Genomic DNA, 21024 nt, shown 5'->3' with positions numbered 1-21024 from the left:
CAACAAACTTGGCCTCTGAAATTTGTCAGCAGCTCTGTACTGAACCTGTTCTCAATTGCAACAAAGCTAAAATAACAGCTGCTGCCCATTAGATGTTACTGAAGTAGCAGACTAAGCGGAACAATAGATTACATTGGAACTGTCCTGAATGTAGTGGAAATAATATCGTCATTAAGTAATGAACTGATGCACCACTTGTTTGAAAATTATTTTTATATTTAACTAAAATTGCTTTCCAGACACTACAATTATTCACAAGGTATTTTATCAATACATATTTTATTAATAAAAGCATGATATCTAAATAATAAAGTTTAATGTTATCTTTAACATTAGTACTTTAGTAGCTGTATTATGCTTTTGTGAATTTCCAGGTATCCCAGTGGAATGAACTGAAATTAAGGAAATACATATTTAAAGGGGTGTAAGTCTTAAATTAGTTCTGTTACATCTGGGTGTTAATTGAATAGATTTGTTGTATTATTTAATTTGATTTGACTCTACACTTCTGTTTCTCATGAGATAATATTGGGGATTTGCAGATACAGATAATAAGTTGTACTATACAGGCAAATGTATGGTTACCTTAATGAAGAAACTGATATCATTACCCTTTTCAACATTATTATTTAAGACAGTCTTTCAGAACAGTATTCTCGTATTAGTGGCTATAGTCTAATGATAACGGTGGTGAAACAGGCGAAATGTGTGGAAAGATTTGGAGATGGAACAGGAGACTCATACAGTCGATAGAAAGGTTGGGTAGGATTGCACACACCACCATGCCAGTGCTTAGTATAGTGGTTTAAAAACATAATAAGTGATTTAACAACATCAACTGCACAACTGAGAGCTCAGCTCCACTACTAGTAATATATCGCCCCTTTTTGTCAATTAGATAGATGTGTTTTCAACATGTATTTAATTAGTGCTTCTCTCGTTTTAACTGATTTAAAATAGAATCTCTATAAAACAGATAAATGTGTATGTGTCGCGCTGAAATTCACACACGAGGGAAGCCACACGAGTAAGGAAAGATATCGCGTTTAGGAAGAAATCCAGGGTGATGACCCCGCTGAATGGAAACAGCCTCATACATGAGTGGCATGTGCTCTAGCACTGAACTGAACTCCCGACAACTACCTTTATCTGCAGCACTTTTAGGAAGAGTGAGGAGTCTACAAGCCCAGAAAACGTGAGGAGAATTCAGAACAGGAGGCTCTTCACCTTTTACTCAGCTTTCGTTGGACGTCTAAGTGAATGACAAATTTTCACTTTTTGATTAAAGAAAATAAAAAACACCTTTCTTCCAGCCAGATTCAAACCAGAGACCAAAGGATTCCTCACTGTTCCCACTATATTCCTCCGCTCTAACAACTGAGTTATCAAAAACACAGGAATCCCACCTTTTGTCATACAAAAAGCACAATGGAGTGCAGTGTTCCTATTTATTTAAATCCCAGTTCAAAATCAAATCTCATTCCCATAGTCCTGATTAGTTTAAATTTAAGCAATTAACCAGGCTTCTACTGTATAAACTTCTAGAGATATTACAAATTGTTTGAAGGGACATCATTTCAGATGGAAATTGACTTTTTTTCTAGTGGGATCACATTAAACCTTTCTTTTGGATTGAGAACAGGATCATTGTGAGATTCAAAACACATCTGTCTTTGCTTCTTTCAAGGATGAATGGATTATTGAGATGCAAACATTGGTTCAAATCAAAACAAAATTGTGCTAAATAGTACTTCTGTTTTTATTTTCAGCTACCAAAATTTAGCCTTAGTTGTAAAATTCCATATTAATATTCAATATTAAGTAGATTCAAACATGCACAGTAGAGAAACAGAATAAATGAAGTAAATGTTTCACTAACATTTAAGTGCAACCTATTGATCGTTTTTGGCCAGTGAATTGCATAAGGCACCGCACAACTTCTACTGGAAGAAATACTGTGTGTTCTGAGTGGCTGCATCTGTATATAATGTTATTCAGATAAGTTTAGGTGGAGGTCAAATTCTAACCTCGTACTTCTGCTTCCCTGCTAATAACAGCTCTCTGGCTACAGAGGGTGCTGCGTACCTCTTTTCTATCCCCTCCCTCCACTGCAACACCACTGCTGCAGGATTTTCTCCCTGGGGAGGGGATGTGAAGACACTGATCTCTTACCAGCACTATGCTTTCCTCAGCCAGGGAAGTTAAACCCGAAGCACTGTGTCACGATTATCGTCCCCCCTCCTTAAGGGTGCTCCAGCCCTTTCACTCAAGACTTTATTCTCTGCACCTGTTTCCCATTCCCAGCCCACCTTAAAAGCCAGGCGCTGACGCTCATCCGGGCTCTGCATCTGATTTCCATATCGTGCGAGTCCGGGACCTGGAAGCGCCTGGTCCCGTTAAGGTTTTAACCTCTGTTCCCGTTCCTGTTCCCTGTCCGCCGGTTCCGACCCGGCCTTCGTGGTTTTTAATTCTTTGTTCTGATGGATCTCCTGGTTTTGGACTTACCCTTGTGTTTTGGATATTCCCTAAGGACTACTCTTTTGGATTGTTCGCCTCGGCCACACCTCCCCCGTGCACCAGCGCACCTTGGACACGCCCCCCTGTCTTCAGCCCCATATTCCTGCATGACGTTTCCCTAGTGTTCCCCCACTTCTTCAGATTGTGTCGTCCGCATAGGGTCCGGAAAGAACTGTTCGTTACACACTGAGCACTCAATACCTTGATATTCATCATCTGGCTACAGTATTATTATACTTATTTACCAAGCTGCTGGATCTGTGAAGTTCTATCATCATGGAAACATTATTTGTATCAGGAAGTATGATGTGGAAACACAATGTACTTCCTTTCAAAAGCTCACAGCTGTACTACTCTAAAACATCATTCTAAATTGCTAGAGAGGAAAACAATCTTAGCTTGATACATTGTTGTGCAAGATTCTACTGTCATTTTCACTATTTTATTACTGACCAGGAAAATGACTTTTACCAGATCAATGAAAAGTAAAGCTTTATTTAAAAGGTTAATTCAAAGTGATACAGTACATTCAATGTGTAGTAAATAAATCAGATTAACAACATATTAAACATTTCCTCTGCAAATATAAAAAGCTAAATTAAACTAAAAGGAGAACCAGAAAAGCCACTGAGCAGGAATGAAACTTTCATTCTGTGTGTTCAGATGCCTGCTCAACAATCATCTTATCAACACTAGTCTTATTGTCTTATCCGAGTAATTAAGATTTAAAAAAAAAAATCATTCAGCACAAAAAACAACAACATATACAGTAGGTTACATTCAGTCTTTGAAAAGCTCATTAGAAAGGAAGGGTCATCAGTTCAGATTGAAAAGTCTAGAATTTGACCCTCGCTGCTGTGTCCTGGGTTGAATGGTGGTAAGAGTTATTTTCATCATTTTTCTGTGTGTGAGATGCTTTTATGCATCTAAATATACAGATGCAATTATAATGTATGCAGATTATTTTCCATATGTAGCACTCTGTAAGTGGCAGTGACATGAAATCAGGCCAGATTAACTGATCATTAATTAATGTTGTATCTACTTGTTCTGATAATGACACACATCTGTAATCAGTAGACAATGGGAAACAACAATCACAATTCAGTTCTTATCTCAGAATTGCAGGACATATAGACCTTCTGTTGTAGTGCAGTGTCTCTCAATGTAAAGGTATAAAAGTGCAGGTCAGTCTTACAGCCTGAGAGACACAGCAGGAGACACAGTAACAAGGTCTCACTAGGACAGTGACTGTGTGGGTACTGTACAGGTTTTCAGCTGTACAGTTACTGGATAATCTGAAATCAAACACCTCATAACCTACAGAACTACATACATTAAGGGAAATATAACAGTATTTTAACAGGGATGACTCAGAAACACAAGGCATATCATAATGGTATTACTCAGTTAAAAACTCTAATCTGACTTCAGGACGAATCCTCTACAAAGCTGCACAGTGCTCTGACATAATCATACTAAGATCCTTTTTCAGAGGGTAGTGTGGTCAGGAGACTCCGACATCATCATAGTCACATCCATCTTCAATGGACTGAGTGGCCAGGAGACTCTGCACTTCAGGAGAAATGGCAGAGACACCTGCCAGAGACACACAGTCAGCAGAAGAGTGAACAGGGTACAGAAAACAGAGTATTTCATACAGAAACAGACCCTCAAGATCTCATTACTCAAAGAAACAAGGTTGTGGAAAAGATATAAATTGTGTGAAGCATCTGTCAAGAGACAAAATACATGTGGCACAATCAACACTGAGAAACTTGCAATGGGCATTCTTGCCATTATGTGAAAATGTTAGTGAAAGAAGTCAATACTAGAATTTAATAATTATTAATTATTTACTGAAAGGATATATAGGAAATTATAGCTATGTTTGCCTTTTGTTTAGAGTGTACACATTTTGGAATACAAAAGTTTATTCCAAAAAATCACTAGTAACTAGCTTCTGATATCTGGGTACATTGCTTCAGACCTAGTAGCCCTTAATGTAAAAAGTCCCAGAAGTATGTCAGGGCAAGAATAGAAAATTAAAAAATACAGAATATGTGCCCTCCAGATTTTTTCATATCCCCCATGAAACAGAAACAGAATCATCAAAAACAGATGTATGTCTTAGATCATGTGTCTCGCTTAAAAACATCTAAAAATGTTATATTGTAATTTCTATAGTACTGTACATAAAGTCCAGTAGAAATCATATTTATTTACATCCATGTAATATTTTGTAAATCCTCCTTTGTCAGGGATTACACTTACGGAACACCTCCTATAATAGACTGTTAGCATCTGGCACTTCTGAGGGGAGATTGGTGAATAACCTCATATGCACTCTTCAGAGAGCTCTCTGACTTTATCCATGATGACACATTTGTTGTGTTTAATCCCCTATTTCGGATGAGTATAAGTATTGTTACACATGCCTACCAGGGTTTTCAAATGCTCAGGTATTCCCTGCTGTATTTGTGTAATTGTTTAATTGTGAAAACATCCCAATAGGTACATTTAAATTTAGAAGAACAGCAAGTGAGATTAGGATAAAATCTTTCTTCCAAACTTCTGTTATAAACTCTATAGAAAACAGAATATATAAATAGGAAACACTAATAGAATAATAGATGTTTATTCAGAAATGTATTGTTTCTCAGCAGGGATTCCAGATGGGACTCCAGAGACTGAGTCAGACCCACTGTAAGAAACCCTCTTTCTCAATGTGCTGGGATTAAACCCTGAAGGCCCCCTGGCAGCTGAACCACAGTTAAGGTCTGGTCCTGGGTCTAGTTGACTTTGGAATGGTTCCCTGTGAACTATCTGAAGACCTGCTGAACCTCCCACGCCCACTGTGAGCTCCCCTGGCTTCCACAGCCCTCACCTGAGATGGGATCATTCTCATTGTTCTCCACATCATCATATTCAGACTGCAGCTCATCACAGAGGAGTTTTCCTGGGAACAAGAAAACAGTATTTTAGTAATTACTTACAGTATGTGTTTCACCTAGTAAATTAATTTCAACAAACTGCCATTTTCTTCTTCTGCTTCTTACTTCTTGTGAATGTGGCTAGATTCTATATTTTAATTCCTTTAATTACTCCTAACTACGTCAAACTATTTCATCCTCTAAAATGAAAAGTTTACTCTTCCGTAGATACAGCTATCTGTCTCCCACTATATCTCAATAAGTTGTAGGAAACCAAGAAAAAAAGGTTTGTAAATAAACTGTCCATTATTCAGACTAAAAATATTTTAATATCATTACTTATATGCAAAAAAGTGTAACACATTTAGTACAGTCTTGACACATATGAAGGCAAGTCGTCATCAATTGTATGTGTGGCTGTATAATTGTGTGTGTCTGTGGAATTGTGTCTAGGAAGATACAAATGAGGAGGATCTGGGGAAATATGTATCTTATGTTGACCACCGAGTGGCAACGTTTAAGTTTGATTTCATACAAATGACAATATTTTAGACTATATTAAACACATATAAGATGGAATGGAATTAATTTGTTATTTTAGCTATAAAGAAATTGTTTGAAAGAATGCTAAAAAATTACATTGGTATTCTAAGAAAATAAATATTATGAATCTTTTCGCCATTAACAGTTTCACGGTGACTTTGCAGGTAACACGTCCATTTTGAAAATCATCTTTCGAACGTGATCAATATCTGAACCGGAAAAAAATAATAAAAAATGGCGAAAATCGAGAAAATCGGCTCTTTAGAAATTGGAAATATATTCGCGAGAGGGGTCCTTTTCTCAACGATTTACACTTTTTGCAGGAGTCACTTCTCCCAACGAACATCTGCAGGTTTCCGTAGTGTTCCTGCAAAGAGTGATCAATTTGAGACTGGCACATGTCCCGATTTAATTGAACAAAGCTAGATACGCATTTTCTAATGCAGCCTTCATTACAAGACAGTTTATTTATCGAAAGAGTGTTATGTGAAAAAGAGTAAAACAAAAAAATATGGATGACAATCTTTTAAAGGTGAAGATTTTACTTATGAGAAATTGTCATCTTATGTAGATGCTTTTCAACCGATGCTTTTAGAACTTTGCTGTCCTTCCTGCATCATTTTCAGCCTTATTAACTGTGTGGAGGTAGCAATCACTTGCTATTTCTCAAATGCTTCCATCATTTTTCTTTCACGCTAGGACGCGAGTGTGTGCATGTGTTTGGTTTTCGTTTCACTGATTCTCATTGAAGATTTGGGAATTAACGACGAAAGAATCAGTAGCCTTGGAAAGCGGAAGCTTTGGTTCTCAACGATTTTGAAGACACGCCCATGTAGAGCAGCGTGTGATGATTTGTACTACAAAAGACCAAGTGCTCAAAGTGACGTCCGCGTTTACCGTTTCATTTCATCTCGGGCGCACTTTTAGAAAGCAAAGAAAGAGCAGTCGTGTTGAATCAGCAGAGTGGCGCAGCGGAAGCATACTAGGTACATAACCCAGATTGTCAAGGATTGTCAAATTCTCCAACAAACCTGTGATCTAGTTTTAAAATATTTTTGCGTAGTATAAATGAATTCTCCCGACAGCCAGTTAAAGCTACAATTCCTCACGTGAAAATGGTTTTCTTGGACATTGACTTAGGTACTTAATTTTTTACTTGTTGTAGTTCCACACGACTAAAACACACACATTTCCTGCAAAGTTCAAGAGGGTTAACGTGTTGCGAAGAAATCCCATTAATTGTTAACGGAGATTATGTTTACATCAGAACAATCTGAAGCGCATCCCTGAGTGGGCTTGAATCACCAGCTCTTTGTTTAACAGCTGCACAGAGAGACACCCCCGTTGCTTTTCACCATTCACGTTTGTAGTTAAAGGAAATAAAATACTGGCATTTTCCTGCCAGCTGGCAGTATTTCTTCTGCACTGACAAAGAATAACCAAGAACTTTATTTAATCTTTCACAGGCTGTAATTTCCAGAAAAGGAAGTGAATACTTGTATTAAGCTAAATCAAGCCGACAGAGATGCACTGCTGTTGTTTTTCTGCACTTTTCGTAAAAAAGGAGAAAAAAACACTGGCAGTTTTTTTTGCAGTATTTCTTCTGTCCTGATAAGCAAGAGTTGTATTTTATTTCTCAGAACTTGTATGAATTTCTTGAAGTTCAGAAACAACTTGATCCAGAAAGGAAATTAACACTTGCTTCAAAGTAAGTCAACACGTATGTCTCTCTCGCTGCGTGTGCTCTTACCTGTCCATCTCTATCTCCTCTTCTCTCACTCCATTTGTCTCTCCTCTTGTCTCACTCTGGCAGTCTGTGCAGGATATCTGAAGGCAATGTAACAACACTTGGCAAGGAAGAAAAATTCTCAGAGGCAGAATACAAAATCATTATTCTCTTCTCAGTCAAATTCACAGTTCAGACTCATACTCGGACAGAAGCTCACCTCCGTATCTCTCTTTATCCGACAATCCAGAACCAGAGGACATTCAGACAATCAGTGCTGCTACATGAATAATATCAGACAGAACAGCCTGGACTCAGGTCACATCTCCCCCTTTTCTCCTTCCTCACAGCCAATTAGAGACAGAGAGGAGCTCCGGGCTCCGGACAGGAGTCTCCTCCAGCGGAGACGCGCTCTGCTCTGTCAGAAAGAGCGCTGTGACGTCACAGACACCAGCCAGAGCGCCGGGATCAGAGAGCGAGACCGCGGGAGGAGCGCGGAGCGCACGGAGGAGAGTTATTGATCACTTATCTGTCGACAACCAATTAATTCAACTGAAGAACCGTAGAATAAACGATTAACTTCACCGATTGGTGAGTACTGATTCTTTTTCCGTTCTTTACCCTGTTTTAAATATCTAGAAAACAGTCAATATAGACTGTATCGATCAATTACCATAGTGCGTTTAGTGTTAATAATGTTCAATCCTAAATTAAACAATGATTATTAATATTATTATTTAGGTAACTGTATCCTAGAGCTAGAAAATTATATTCAAAGTCGAAAAAATTTATGTAAGTAACAGTTTAAATGCATTTTTTCCAGTGTTTATAAATCATAAGTATGGTAACCATGGCGACAGGCGGCATGTCACTGTGCGCGTCTAGGTGTCTCGCCTTCGTCACAAAGAGCGATGTGACGTCATGGGTAGCAACTAATACTAATACTAGTGTACTCATGTTAATATTAGAGAGTACAACTGATAGTTTTCATGCTAGTGTTCATGTGAGTATTAATGATGATAGTGATACTGGTTGTGGTTTTAATGTTAATATTCATGTTAATATTAATTATAATTATAGTGTTACTGTTGGAGTATTAACAGTAGTAGTAGTGTTTGTTTTAATGATAGCATTACTGTTATTATAAGTAGTTTGTGTCAGTGTTAGTGATAATGATATTGTATGTCTTAGTGATAGTTTTACTGTTGTAATATGAGTGGTATTTTTGTTAATGTTAGTTATCGTGTATACGATAACTGGACAGATAACCCTCCTGTACATCAAACAGTCCGAGTGTTAGTGTCAGTTAGTTTTTACTGACCGTTGACAATGTACAACTATTTTTTAGGTTGCAAGTTAAGTAAGCGAAAGTGTTCAAAAATCCTTTTGCCCAGTTCTGAGGGCCTGTCTCCATCCTATTCCATAATGTAATTATATATAATAGAATACCTTAAAACACTTACCATTTCCTTACTAACTGCATGCGTTAAAGTTCTACATCAGCACATAGCAGGGGGCACATTGCCACAATGTATTATCAATGTTAAATTACAACCGTAACATCGACAACATTAATAAATGCATATATTATTGAAATTGAAAACATATTTAACACTGCATCTTTTCCAGTTATATACCAAAATGCATTGCTGATATTCGTTGGTCGCCATTTTGGTTAAATACTGTCACGTTTTTCAACAAAGGAGAAATCTGCAAAAATCTCAGCAATCCTCTTTTCACGAGTAAGTATAAATAATAATAATACTATTTTAATGCATCAGGTCTTGCTTAATATTACTTTGATGAAAAATAGTACATTAATAAGCAATAAATGGCGCATAAAAATAGTGTGAAAGTGAAGATCACACAAAATCAACTACAAATGTGGGAATTTTAAATTTTTAAGATTATAAATTACATGTAAAGGAACAAGTAATAGGTTTATTCCATGCTGAAAAAAAGAAGAAAGAGAACACAACGTTTCGGCCGTGGAGCCTTCTTCAGGTGTCGACACCTGAAGAAGGCTCCACGGCCGAAACGTTGTGTTCTCTTTCTTCTTTTTTTTCAGCATGGAATAAACCTATTACTTGTTCCTTTGCAGCCTACGCATGCTGACGCAGCTACCCACCTAAATTACATGTAGCACGTTAGCAACACTACAGTAATGCTAATATAACAATAGTGTAAGAAAATCCTGACCTAGTTCCTTTCAAATATTGATACAAAATGTGAATGATTTCAGAGTTTCAGAAGTGGGTATTGAGTCTCCTATAGAGATCAGAGATTAATTGAGACATGTGGGAAGGTGTACAAAACCGCTGGACTCCCAGTTCCACATCAAGAGGCTGAGCACAGTGGAAGAGTTCTGTACACGCAAGTGAGTCCTTGCTGCTTGTATGATATTATATTCTCTCTGTGGTGTAGAAAATATTCACTACTAGTATTCTTGGTTGCAAATAGGTCATAATATGACAGCCTACATCTGATTAATATGATCCATCTCTGGCATACTTTCTTTTTTTTAGTTTATAATGTCTAATCTTGCTTATTTTTTAATGCCAAAATAAAGTGTTTTAAAAAAGCTCCATGTGCTCACTTTGTAATCTAAGGCTGAGCAAATACTGCAGAAAAGTGCATTAAATATGTGAAAATGTGTTCGTTCCATTGAATGGTCATGTGTAATGTGTATGTCTGATTAGTTGATTAATGAAGACGCAGTAGTAAAAATGGCTTCTAATATTATTTGTAATATAATATTATTTCCAAATAAACCAGCTTTGGAGAGTAGGTGGCAGTGATGTCAGAGTGTGTTTGGAGTGTTGTCAAGGTATAGCTTATTGATTTTTAAGATATTTTTACATTACATTTTTACTTTGATCAAGTTTAAATATCCGCAAAATTTAGCTTATAGATACCTATGTGTTAACCACTTAATTTGCAAGGTTTAAACTACAAAATTTTCTTTTAAAATATGAGGATTACAGTAGTACATTTGATCCTAAATATTTGAGTAAATAAATATTGAGTGGAAACTTACTTGAAAAATGTCTAAGCTCAGTGAGAATTTGGTTTTCAGACTTATGACAAATTAACTGATGATGGAATTCAACTTCGCTGGCACAAACCGGAAAGATCAATGACAAAAGAGGTGCCGGGGAGACACAAATCTTCCTAGAGCAATTTAAGGTACTCTTATTCTATCTTGTACTTTCAAACTTTGGGTACTCTTTACTTAGGACAGACTTAATTGCTCAATTACTATGATGCAAGCTAAACTTAATACATTGATTAAGCTTTGAGCTTAGTAAACCTTAATGGTTCATTTTTGAGATTACATTCAAGAAGAGATTAATCATAATTTATCTGAGCACTAATATTCTAAAATTTTCTCCTAGCTGCAGTGCTGAAGTCCCACCCAACAGCAACAGAAAAAGAAATAAAGGAGCACACAATGCGTATGCAAGGCAGGGGGCCTAGAAAGAAATGATAAATCGCTGGTTCTAACTGTTAGGACAAATAGACAGGGCTTTTCAAATGGTGAACAGCAAAAATCATCTTAACTTCACGTTGTAATAATTTTTTCTTGGAGATATAGAACTTGTAAATTTTGAAACTTATATTTGAATCGAAGTGTGTTTTTGAGTTAAATATTAGCGTGTTCATGTAATTAGTTTGTGTTTGTCTTTATATATATATAGCCATGTCACTAGTATTTGTAGCTGAAGTTTACAAGATGTGTTTTTTATGATGATTAGCCATATGTTGATTACAATATTGTATATCATGTATAATTTGAACTACATATTTCTCAGGTGTGAATGATTGTAAATTTTCAGAATAAATTTCTAAACCAAATCATTGGCTTGATTAACTAGTTTCTACACCTGTAAAACCTATCTTTGATGCATAATAGACCTTTAACCATATATTTATAATAGTCCTCTACAGTTATCCGTATAATAGAACTCCAACCATATATGTATAATAGTCATCTAAATTTATCCGTATAATAGAATTCCAACAATTTATGTATAATGAACATATAAGCATAGATGTATAATTGACGTATAACAATACACATATATTAGAATTTCATTCTAGACCAATTACGGACCACATTTATACATCTAAGGTATGTGTTTAACAGACGTATAATATACATCTTTTGCCCACTGGGAAAATAGGAGAATTCTGCTGGCACCGTAGCTGAGTTGGTTTAAGTACCTGTCTCGTTAACTGGAGATCCTGGCTCCACATCCCAGCTGTGCCTTTCTTCCTGTCTTTTTGTGCAGAAAGTACCATTTTGGACAACCGCATAGGGCTTGATTTAGTTTAATGCATGAATGCATTTCCTTTCTGCAACAACTTGTTTTTCAAGAAATTCATACAGCTTGTGAAAAATGAAATTTAATTCTTGGCTATCAGAGCAGAAGGAATATTGCCGACTGGCAAGAAAATGCAAGCAATGTTTATTTTTTGACCGGAAAGGTGCGAATGGAGAAAAGCCTCTCTCGTCAGTCTCTGTGGCGCACTCGGCGAGCGCGTTCGGTTGTTAACTGAAAGGTTGGTGGTTCGAGCCCACCCAGGGACGATCTTCTTCTTATTGTCAATGTGAACACTGGCTCCGCTAAAGCCGAAACCTTAACCCTCTTTATATTTGCCGACAATGCCAGTCTTTTGCCCGTGTCCAACAACAACACTTGAGACCGGGGAAGTCCAATAGTGATCAACACCGCAACTCCCCAGACAACCATATTCACCCATGGAAAAGTATCTTTGAAGGGCTGGCGGGAGATATCATTTATACTCCTGTTGCGTCCTCTGCTAAAATAGTTTAGAAATACAACGCGGATTTGTTTGAGAATTTGACAAGCATTGTTACGTTAGCACTGTGAAGTTGGATGTTGATATTTTGATATATTTACCTTCATTTTAACATAAATATAAACATAAATGCTGTACAATCTATGCTGTACAATCAAACACAGGCATATTTTGAGTCTCGTGCTGATCGTCCTGTGGATCCAAAAGAAAATTTTAAAGCTGATACATTTTCGATTGTAATTTGCATCTAGCTACAACGTCCCTGGAAAAGAGATTTTATTAGTTGCGTGCAATCGGTATCTTTTACTTTACGTATGGTCGTGGAAATAGTTTTAAAAATGTTTTCTACAGAAGATTGTATTGCCAGGACCTGCCTTTAGCGCTCAGTAGCGATTACGCTGTTGATATAGATGGAGAAGAAATGTCAGATGAATTGATGATCTAAGCTAAAATAGCCCTAACACGCCTCCTGTAACAGTGTTTGTATTCATAGCAAGTAATATTAGTTTTCAAACCCGAACGTTGCTTTTGCTTAAGTGTTAGGTAACCATTAGCGGTTTCGGTAGCTTCTGAAGAGCGCACTTTTCCAAACTGAAGCCTATAAGAACATTATTCAAGATGCACCATGGCCCAGAATCGTGCATCGGGACAAGGATTAACATCAACTGAAAGTACTCCCAGATAAAAGATTTGACCGAAAAATTGAAAGAGTAGGCAAGTTTTAAAACAACGCCATGACGTCTCGATTTCCAATCTCTTTCCTGGTTCAGGCCATGTCCAATGACATGAGCAGTGGAGTCATACCGAGGTTGTGAGTTCAAGCCTCACCTGGAGCAGCCTGGTTTTCTGTCTTGACAGGTAAACAGTGTTTTGTGTTATTTGCTAAATGGAGAGAGGATTCTGTGTTAATTGTGCTCCTCCTGGGAGAGGTCAAGATGAGAAGTTCACGAGGCTGGTGGTAAATATCCTGTCCAGGAATATCGTGGCTGTAGGGGGTCAGATCTATAGATGTAGTAAACACATCAGTGGAGACGGTGTGTCTGCTCTCTGTGAGAGAGCCGGGCGGAAAGAATAATCTGTGGTCTGGGAAGAAGAGACCCTCGTTGGAAGAGCGGCGCTCCTCACAGGAGAGAATGAAAAAAAACTTTTGCAGGGACGCTGATTGTTCTCTTTGGGGGAATTAAAAGCACTTGAGGCGCGTGACCTCGTGGCGCAACGGTAGCGCGTCTGACTCCAGATCAGAAGGTTGCGTGTTCAAATCACGTCGAGGTCAGCTGATGAGTTTGCAGGTGCTGCTGGTGCCGAACCCGGAACTTACACCACGCAGTCGGGTTTTATCTGTGCACCGCATGGATAATCTGAACGAAGTAACAGCGCAGTACAGAACACCCAGTCAGGAGCTCATGCAGCGAATCATCTTGAACACGGCAAGAGAAAAGGCACACTGCACATCCGCGAAACATCACGTCCGGCTTTAGAGACAGTAACATCAGAGAATGGAAGTTTCAGACCTCCCTCTTGTTACAGGTTCAAGCAAACCTGAAAGTTAGGGAGTGTTTGGTCACTTTTGTATGAAAAAGTGTCTGAAGCCTGTAATTATAATTTGCTCTTTTTTAATTGTGGTTGAAATCCACTCCCATGTACCAAGACCTTACAGTATATTCATGTTTACTTAAATGACTAACGCTATTGGACATTAGTTGGTGTTTTTTTTGTAACGATTTGCTATTTCATGCAGGAAAGAAAGGAACCCAGACCCAACGTTTGCTTTCAGGTGCGGTTCATTTACATAACGGACATCTATTTCTGAGGAGCCTGATTTAAATCACACAACCCCGGTAGAAGTCGGACCGACAATCTAATAAACCGAAATCAGACGCGTTATCCATTAAACCACTAGCCCGTCACGTAAATGAATTGCACCATGGTGAGTTCAGCGCCGCTACTAGTAATACCCCACCCCCATCTTAAATTTCTACGTGAGAAACGTGTTTTCTACATTTTTATCAGTTTTTAAAAATCATCACTTTTAAGCAGACAAAGCCTTTATGTGTCGCTCAGAATTTCTAATTGATTTAGAATTCCAAGAAAAAAGCGTTTTGTTCCACAACGGCGTGAAATGATCACGTCTTTCACTCTACTTCTCTCTTGTAGTAAAGCAGATCTTGCTAGGCGAGCATTTGCTCCGGTAAATTAGGTCACTTTTCATGTTAACTCACGTCTTCTAAACACAACATTTCCTGGTGCATGTTTTCTCCATGAAAAAAAGTCATTTTCCCTTACATGATTTCTCGCTTTGTTTCATCAAAGAGTGCAGAAAGAAGAAAGAAAGGAAAAGTGTCGTAAATGAACTCTGCCGCCCTTGGGAGATGTCAAGCGCATTGGACATGAAAAGTGCCCAATAAAAGCCATTTCTCTTCGTTTCTCTTACAGTCGGGGCTCCTGTTGCGTGTAAAGGAGGCAGCTTGCTCAGCCAGCAGACTCAGTGCTTACTGAACGCAGATGGCTCAGAGCGGTGTGTCCAAGCGGCTGGAAAAGAGGAGAATTCTGCTGGCGCCGTAGCTTAGTTGCTTTAAGTACCTGTCTCTTTAACTGGAGATCCTGGCTCCACATCCCAGCTGTGCCTTTCTTCCTGTCTTTTTGTGCAGAAAGTACCATTTTGGACAACCGCATAGGGCTTGATTTAGTTTAATGCATGAATGCATTTCCTTTCTGCAACAACTTGTTTTTCAAGAAATTCATACAGCTTGTGAAAAATGAAATTTAATTCTTGGCTATCAGAGCAGAAGGAATATTGCCGACTGGCAAGAAAATGCAAGCAATGTTTATTTTTTGACCGGAAAGGTGCGAATGGAGAAAAGCCTCTCTCGTCAGTCTCTGTGGCGCAATCGGCGAGCGCGTTCGGCTGTTAACTGAAAGGTTGGTGGTTCGAGCCCACCCAGGGACGATCTTCTTCTTATTGTCAATGTGAACACTGGCTCCGCTAAAGCCGAAACCTTAACGATCTTTATATTTGCCGACAATGCCAGTCTTTTGCCCGTGTCCAACAACAACACTTGAGACCGGGGAAGTCCAATAGTGATCAACACCGCAACTCCCCAGACAACCATATTCACCCATGGAAAAGTATCTTTGAAGGGCTGGCGGGAGATATCATTTATACTCCTGTTGCGTCCTCTGCTAAAATAGTTTTGAAATACAACGCGGATTTGTTTGAGAATTTGACAAGCATTGTTACGTTAGCACTGTGAAGTTGGATGTTGATATTTTGATATATTTACCTTCATTTTAACATAAATATAAACATAAATGCTGTTCAATCTATGCTGTACAATCAAACACAGGCATATTTTGAGTCTCGTGCTGATCGTCCTGTGGATCCAAAAGAAAATTTTAAAGCTGATACATTTTCGATTGTAATTTGCATCTAGCTACAACGTCCCTGGAAAAGAGATTTTATTAGTTGCGTGCAATCGGTATCTTTTACTTTACGTATGGTCGTGGAAATAGTTTTAAAAATGTTTTCTACAGAAGATTGTATTGCCAGGACCTGCCTTTAGCGCTCAGTAGCGATTACGCTGTTGATATAGATGGAGAAGAAATGTCAGATGTATTGATGATCTAAGCTAAAATAGCCCTAACACGCCTCCTGTAACAGTGTTTGTATTCATAGCAAGTAATATTAGTTTTCAAACCCGAACGTTGCTTTTGCTTAAGTGTTAGGTAACCATTAGCGGTTTCGGTAGCTTCTGAAGAGCGCACTTTTCCAAACTGAAGCCTATAAGAACATTATTCAAGATGCACCATGGCCCAGAATCGTGCATCGGGACAAGGATTAACATCAACTGAAAGTACTCCCAGATAAAAGATTTGACCGAAAAATTGAAAGAGTAGGCAAGTTTTAAAACAACGCCATGACGTCTCGATTTCCAATCTCTTTCCTGGTTCAGGCCATGTCCAATGACATGAGCAGTGGAGTCATACCGAGGTTGTGAGTTCAAGCCTCACCTGGAGCAGCCTGGTTTTCTGTCTTGACAGGTAAACAGTGTTTTGTGTTATTTGCTAAATGGAGAGAGGATTCTGTGTTAATTGTGCTCCTCCTGGGAGAGGTCAAGATGAGAAGTTCACGAGGCTGGTGGTAAATATCCTGTCCAGGAATATCGTGGCTGTAGGGGGTCAGATCTATAGATGTAGTAAACACATCAGTGGAGACGGTGTGTCTGCTCTCTGTGAGAGAGCCAGGCGGAAAGAATAATCTGTGGTCTGGGAAGAAGAGACCCTCGTTGGAAGAGCGGCGCTCCTCACAGGAGAGAATGAAAAAAAACTTTTGCAGGGACGCTGATTGTTCTCTTTGGGGGAATTAAAAGCACTTGAGGCGCGTGACCTCGTGGCGCAACGGTAGCGCGTCTGACTCCAGATCAGAAGGTTGCGTGTTCAAATCACGTCGAGGTCAGCTGATGAGTTTGCAGGTGCTGCTGGTGCCGAGCCCGGAACTTACACCACGCAGTCGGGTTTTATCTGTGCACCGCATGGATAATCTGAACGAAGTAACAGCGCAGTACAGAACACCCAGTCAGGAGCTCATGCAGCGAATCATCTTGAACACGGCAAGAGAAAAGGCACACTGCACATCCGCGAAACATCACGTCCGGCTTTAGAGACAGTAACATCAGAGAATGGAAGTTTCAGACCTCCCTCTTGTTACAGGTTCAAGCAAACCTGAAAGTTAGGGAGTGTTTGGTCACTTTTGTATGAAAAAGTGTCTGAAGCCTGTAATTATAATTTGCTCTTTTTTAATTGTGGTTGAAATCCACTCCCATGTACCAAGACCTTACAGTATATTCATGTTTACTTAAATGACTAACGCTATTGGACATTAGTTGGTGTTTTTTTTGTAACGATTTGCTATTTCATGCAGGAAAGAAAGGAACCCAGACCCAACGTTTGCTTTCAGGTGCGGTTCATTTACATAACGGACATCTATTTCTGAGGAGCCTGATTTAAATCACACAACCCCGGTAGAAGTCGGACCGACAATCTAATAAACCGAAATCAGACGCGTTATCCATTAAACCACTAGCCCGTCACGTAAATGAATTGCACCATGGTGAGTTCAGCGCCGCTACTAGTAATACCCCACCCCCATCTTAAATTTCTACGTGAGAAACGTGTTTTCTACATTTTTATCAGTTTTTAAAAATCATCACTTTTAAGCAGACAAAGCCTTTATGTGTCGCTCAGAATTTCTAATTGATTTAGAATTCCAAGAAAAAAGCGTTTTGTTCCACAACGGCGTGAAATGATCACGTCTTTCACTCTACTTCTCTCTTGTAGTAAAGCAGATCTTGCTAGGCGAGCATTTGCTCCGGTAAATTAGGTCACTTTTCATGTTAACTCACGTCTTCTAAACACAACATTTCCTGGTGCATGTTTTCTCCATGAAAAAAAGTCATTTTCCCTTACATGATTTCTCGCTTTGTTTCATCAAAGAGTGCAGAAAGAAGAAAGAAAGGAAAAGTGTCGTAAATGAACTCTGCCGCCCTTGGGAGATGTCAAGCGCATTGGACATGAAAAGTGCCCAATAAAAGCCATTTCTCTTCGTTTCTCTTACAGTCGGGGCTCCTGTTGCGTGTAAAGGAGGCAGCTTGCTCAGCCAGCAGACTCAGTGCTTACTGAACGCAGATGGCTCAGAGCGGTGTGTCCAAGCGGCTGGAAAAGAGGAGAATTCTGCTGGCGCCGTAGCTTAGTTGCTTTAAGTACCTGTCTCTTTAACTGGAGATCCTGGCTCCACATCCCAGCTGTGCCTTTCTTCCTGTCTTTTTGTGCAGAAAGTACCATTTTGGACAACCGCATAGGGCTTGATTTAGTTTAATGCATGAATGCATTTCCTTTCTGCAACAACTTGTTTTTCAAGAAATTCATACAGCTTGTGAAAAATGAAATTTAATTCTTGGCTATCAGAGCAGAAGGAATATTGCCGACTGGCAAGAAAATGCAAGCAATGTTTATTTTTTGACCGGAAAGGTGCGAATGGAGAAAAGCCTCTCTCGTCAGTCTCTGTGGCGCAATCGGCGAGCGCGTTCGGCTGTTAACTGAAAGGTTGGTGGTTCGAGCCCACCCAGGGACGATCTTCTTATTATTGTCAATGTGAACACTGGCTCCGCTAAAGCCGAACCTTAACGATCTTTATATTTGCCGACAATGCCAGTCTTTTGCCCGTGTCCAACAACAACACTTGAAACCGGGGAAGTCCAATAGTGATCAACACCGCAACTCCCCAGACAACCATATTCACCCATGGAAAAGTATCTTTGAAGGGCTGGCGGGAGATATCATTTATACTCCTGTTGCGTCCTCTGCTAAAATAGTTTTGAAATACAACGCGGTTTTGTTTGAGAATTTGACAAGCATTGTTACGTTAGCACTGTGAAGTTGGATGTTGATATTTTGATATATTTACCTTCATTTTAACATAAATATAAACATAAATGCTGTTCAATCTATGCTGTACAATCAAACACAGGCATATTTTGAGTCTCGTGCTGATCGTCCTGTGGATCCAAAAGAAAATTTTAAAGCTGATACATTTTCGATTGTAATTTGCATCTAGCTACAACGTCCCTGGAAAAGAGATTTTATTAGTTGCGTGCAATCGGTATCTTTTACTTTACGTATGGTCGTGGAAATAGTTTTAAAAATGTTTTCTACAGAAGATTGTATTGCCAGGACCTGCCTTTAGCGCTCAGTAGCGATTACGCTGTTGATATAGATGGAGAAGAAATGTCAGATGTATTGATGATCTAAGCTAAAATAGCCCTAACACGCCTCCTGTAACAGTGTTTGTATTCATAGCAAGTAATATTAGTTTTCAAACCCGAACGTTGCTTTTGCTTAAGTGTTAGGTAACCATTAGCGGTTTCGGTAGCTTCTGAAGAGCGCACTTTTCCAAACTGAAGCCTATAAGAACATTATTCAAGATGCACCATGGCCCAGAATCGTGCATCGGGACAAGGATTAACATCAACTGAAAGTACTCCCAGATAAAAGATTTGACCGAAAAATTGAAAGAGTAGGCAAGTTTTAAAACAACGCCATGACGTCTCGATTTCCAATCTCTTTCCTGGTTCAGGCCATGTCCAATGACATGAGCAGTGGAGTCATACCGAGGTTGTGAGTTCAAGCCTCACCTGGAGCAGCCTGGTTTTCTGTCTTGACAGGTAAACAGTGTTTTGTGTTATTTGCTAAATGGAGAGAGGATTCTGTGTTAATTGTGCTCCTCCTGGGAGAGGTCAAGATGAGAAGTTCACGAGGCTGGTGGTAAATATCCTGTCCAGGAATATCGTGGCTGTAGGGGGTCAGATCTATAGATGTAGTAAACACATCAGTGGAGACGGTGTGTCTGCTCTCTGTGAGAGAGCCGGGCGGAAAGAATAATCTGTGGTCTGGGAAGAAGAGACCCTCGTTGGAAGAGCGGCGCTCCTCACAGGAGAGAATGAAAAAAAACTTTTGCAGGGACGCTGATTGTTCTCTTTGGGGGAATTAAAAGCACTTGAGGCGCGTGACCTCGTGGCGCAACGGTAGCGCGTCTGACTCCAGATCAGAAGGTTGCGTGTTCAAATCACGTCGAGGTCAGCTGATGAGTTTGCAGGTGCTGCTGGTGCCGAGCCCGGAACTTACACCACGCAGTCGGGTTTTATCTGTGCACCGCATGGATAATCTGAACGAAGTAACAGCGCAGTACAGAACACCCAGTCAGGAGCTCATGCAGCGAATCATCTTGAACACGGCAAGAGAAAAGGCACACTGCACATCCGCGAAACATCACGTCCGGCTTTAGAGACAGTAACATCAGAGAATGGAAGTTTCAGACCTCCCTCTTGTTACAGGTTCAAGCAAACCTGAAAGTTAGGGAGTGTTTGGTCACTTTTGTATGAAAAAGTGTCTGAAGCCTGTAATTATAATTTGCTCTTTTTTAATTGTGGTTGAAATCCACTCCCATGTACCAAGACCTTACAGTATATTCATGTTTACTTAAATGACTAACGCTATTGGACATTAGTTGGTGTTTTTTTTGTAACGATTTGCTATTTCATGCAGGAAAGAAAGGAACCCAGACCCAACGTTTGCTTTCAGGTGCGGTTCATTTACATAACGGACATCTATTTCTGAGGAGCCTGATTTAAATCACACAACCCCGGTAGAAGTCGGACCGACAATCTAATAAACCGAAATCAGACGCGTTATCCATTAAACCACTAGCCCGTCACGTAAATGAATTGCACCATGGTGAGTTCAGCGCCGCTACTAGTAATACCCCACCCCCATCTTAAATTTCTACGTGAGAAACGTGTTTTCTACATTTTTATCAGTTTTTAAAAATCATCACTTTTAAGCAGACAAAGCCTTTATGTGTCGCTCAGAATTTCTAATTGATTTAGAATTCCAAGAAAAAAGCGTTTTGTTCCACAACGGCGTGAAATG

General features: G+C 39.3%; 5 non-coding genes across 5 annotated transcripts; all 5 read left to right on the top strand.

The window, feature by feature from the left end:
- Positions 1–13744: 13744 nt before the first annotated feature.
- trnaw-cca (transfer RNA tryptophan (anticodon CCA)) lies at positions 13745–13816 on the top strand. The gene has a single exon. It is a non-coding gene; the product is annotated as a tRNA-Trp (tRNA).
- A 1600-nt stretch (positions 13817–15416) lies between these two features.
- On the top strand, positions 15417–15490 carry trnan-guu (transfer RNA asparagine (anticodon GUU)). Its single transcript has one exon. It is a non-coding gene; the product is annotated as a tRNA-Asn (tRNA).
- Positions 15491–16924: 1434 nt separating this feature from the next.
- Positions 16925–16996, top strand: trnaw-cca (transfer RNA tryptophan (anticodon CCA)). The gene has a single exon. It is a non-coding gene; the product is annotated as a tRNA-Trp (tRNA).
- A 1600-nt stretch (positions 16997–18596) lies between these two features.
- trnan-guu (transfer RNA asparagine (anticodon GUU)) lies at positions 18597–18670 on the top strand. Its single transcript has one exon. It is a non-coding gene; the product is annotated as a tRNA-Asn (tRNA).
- A 1433-nt stretch (positions 18671–20103) lies between these two features.
- Positions 20104–20175, top strand: trnaw-cca (transfer RNA tryptophan (anticodon CCA)). Its single transcript has one exon. It is a non-coding gene; the product is annotated as a tRNA-Trp (tRNA).
- The last annotated feature ends 849 nt before the right edge of the window (positions 20176–21024 follow it).

This window comes from Atractosteus spatula, chromosome 10, assembly GCF_055471065.1.
Source record: "Atractosteus spatula isolate fAtrSpa1 chromosome 10, fAtrSpa1.hap1, whole genome shotgun sequence".
NCBI classification, from domain to species: domain Eukaryota; kingdom Metazoa; phylum Chordata; class Actinopteri; order Semionotiformes; family Lepisosteidae; genus Atractosteus; species Atractosteus spatula.
Note: the sequence above shows the minus strand (reverse complement) of the source record. Positions and strands in the feature narration are given on the sequence as shown.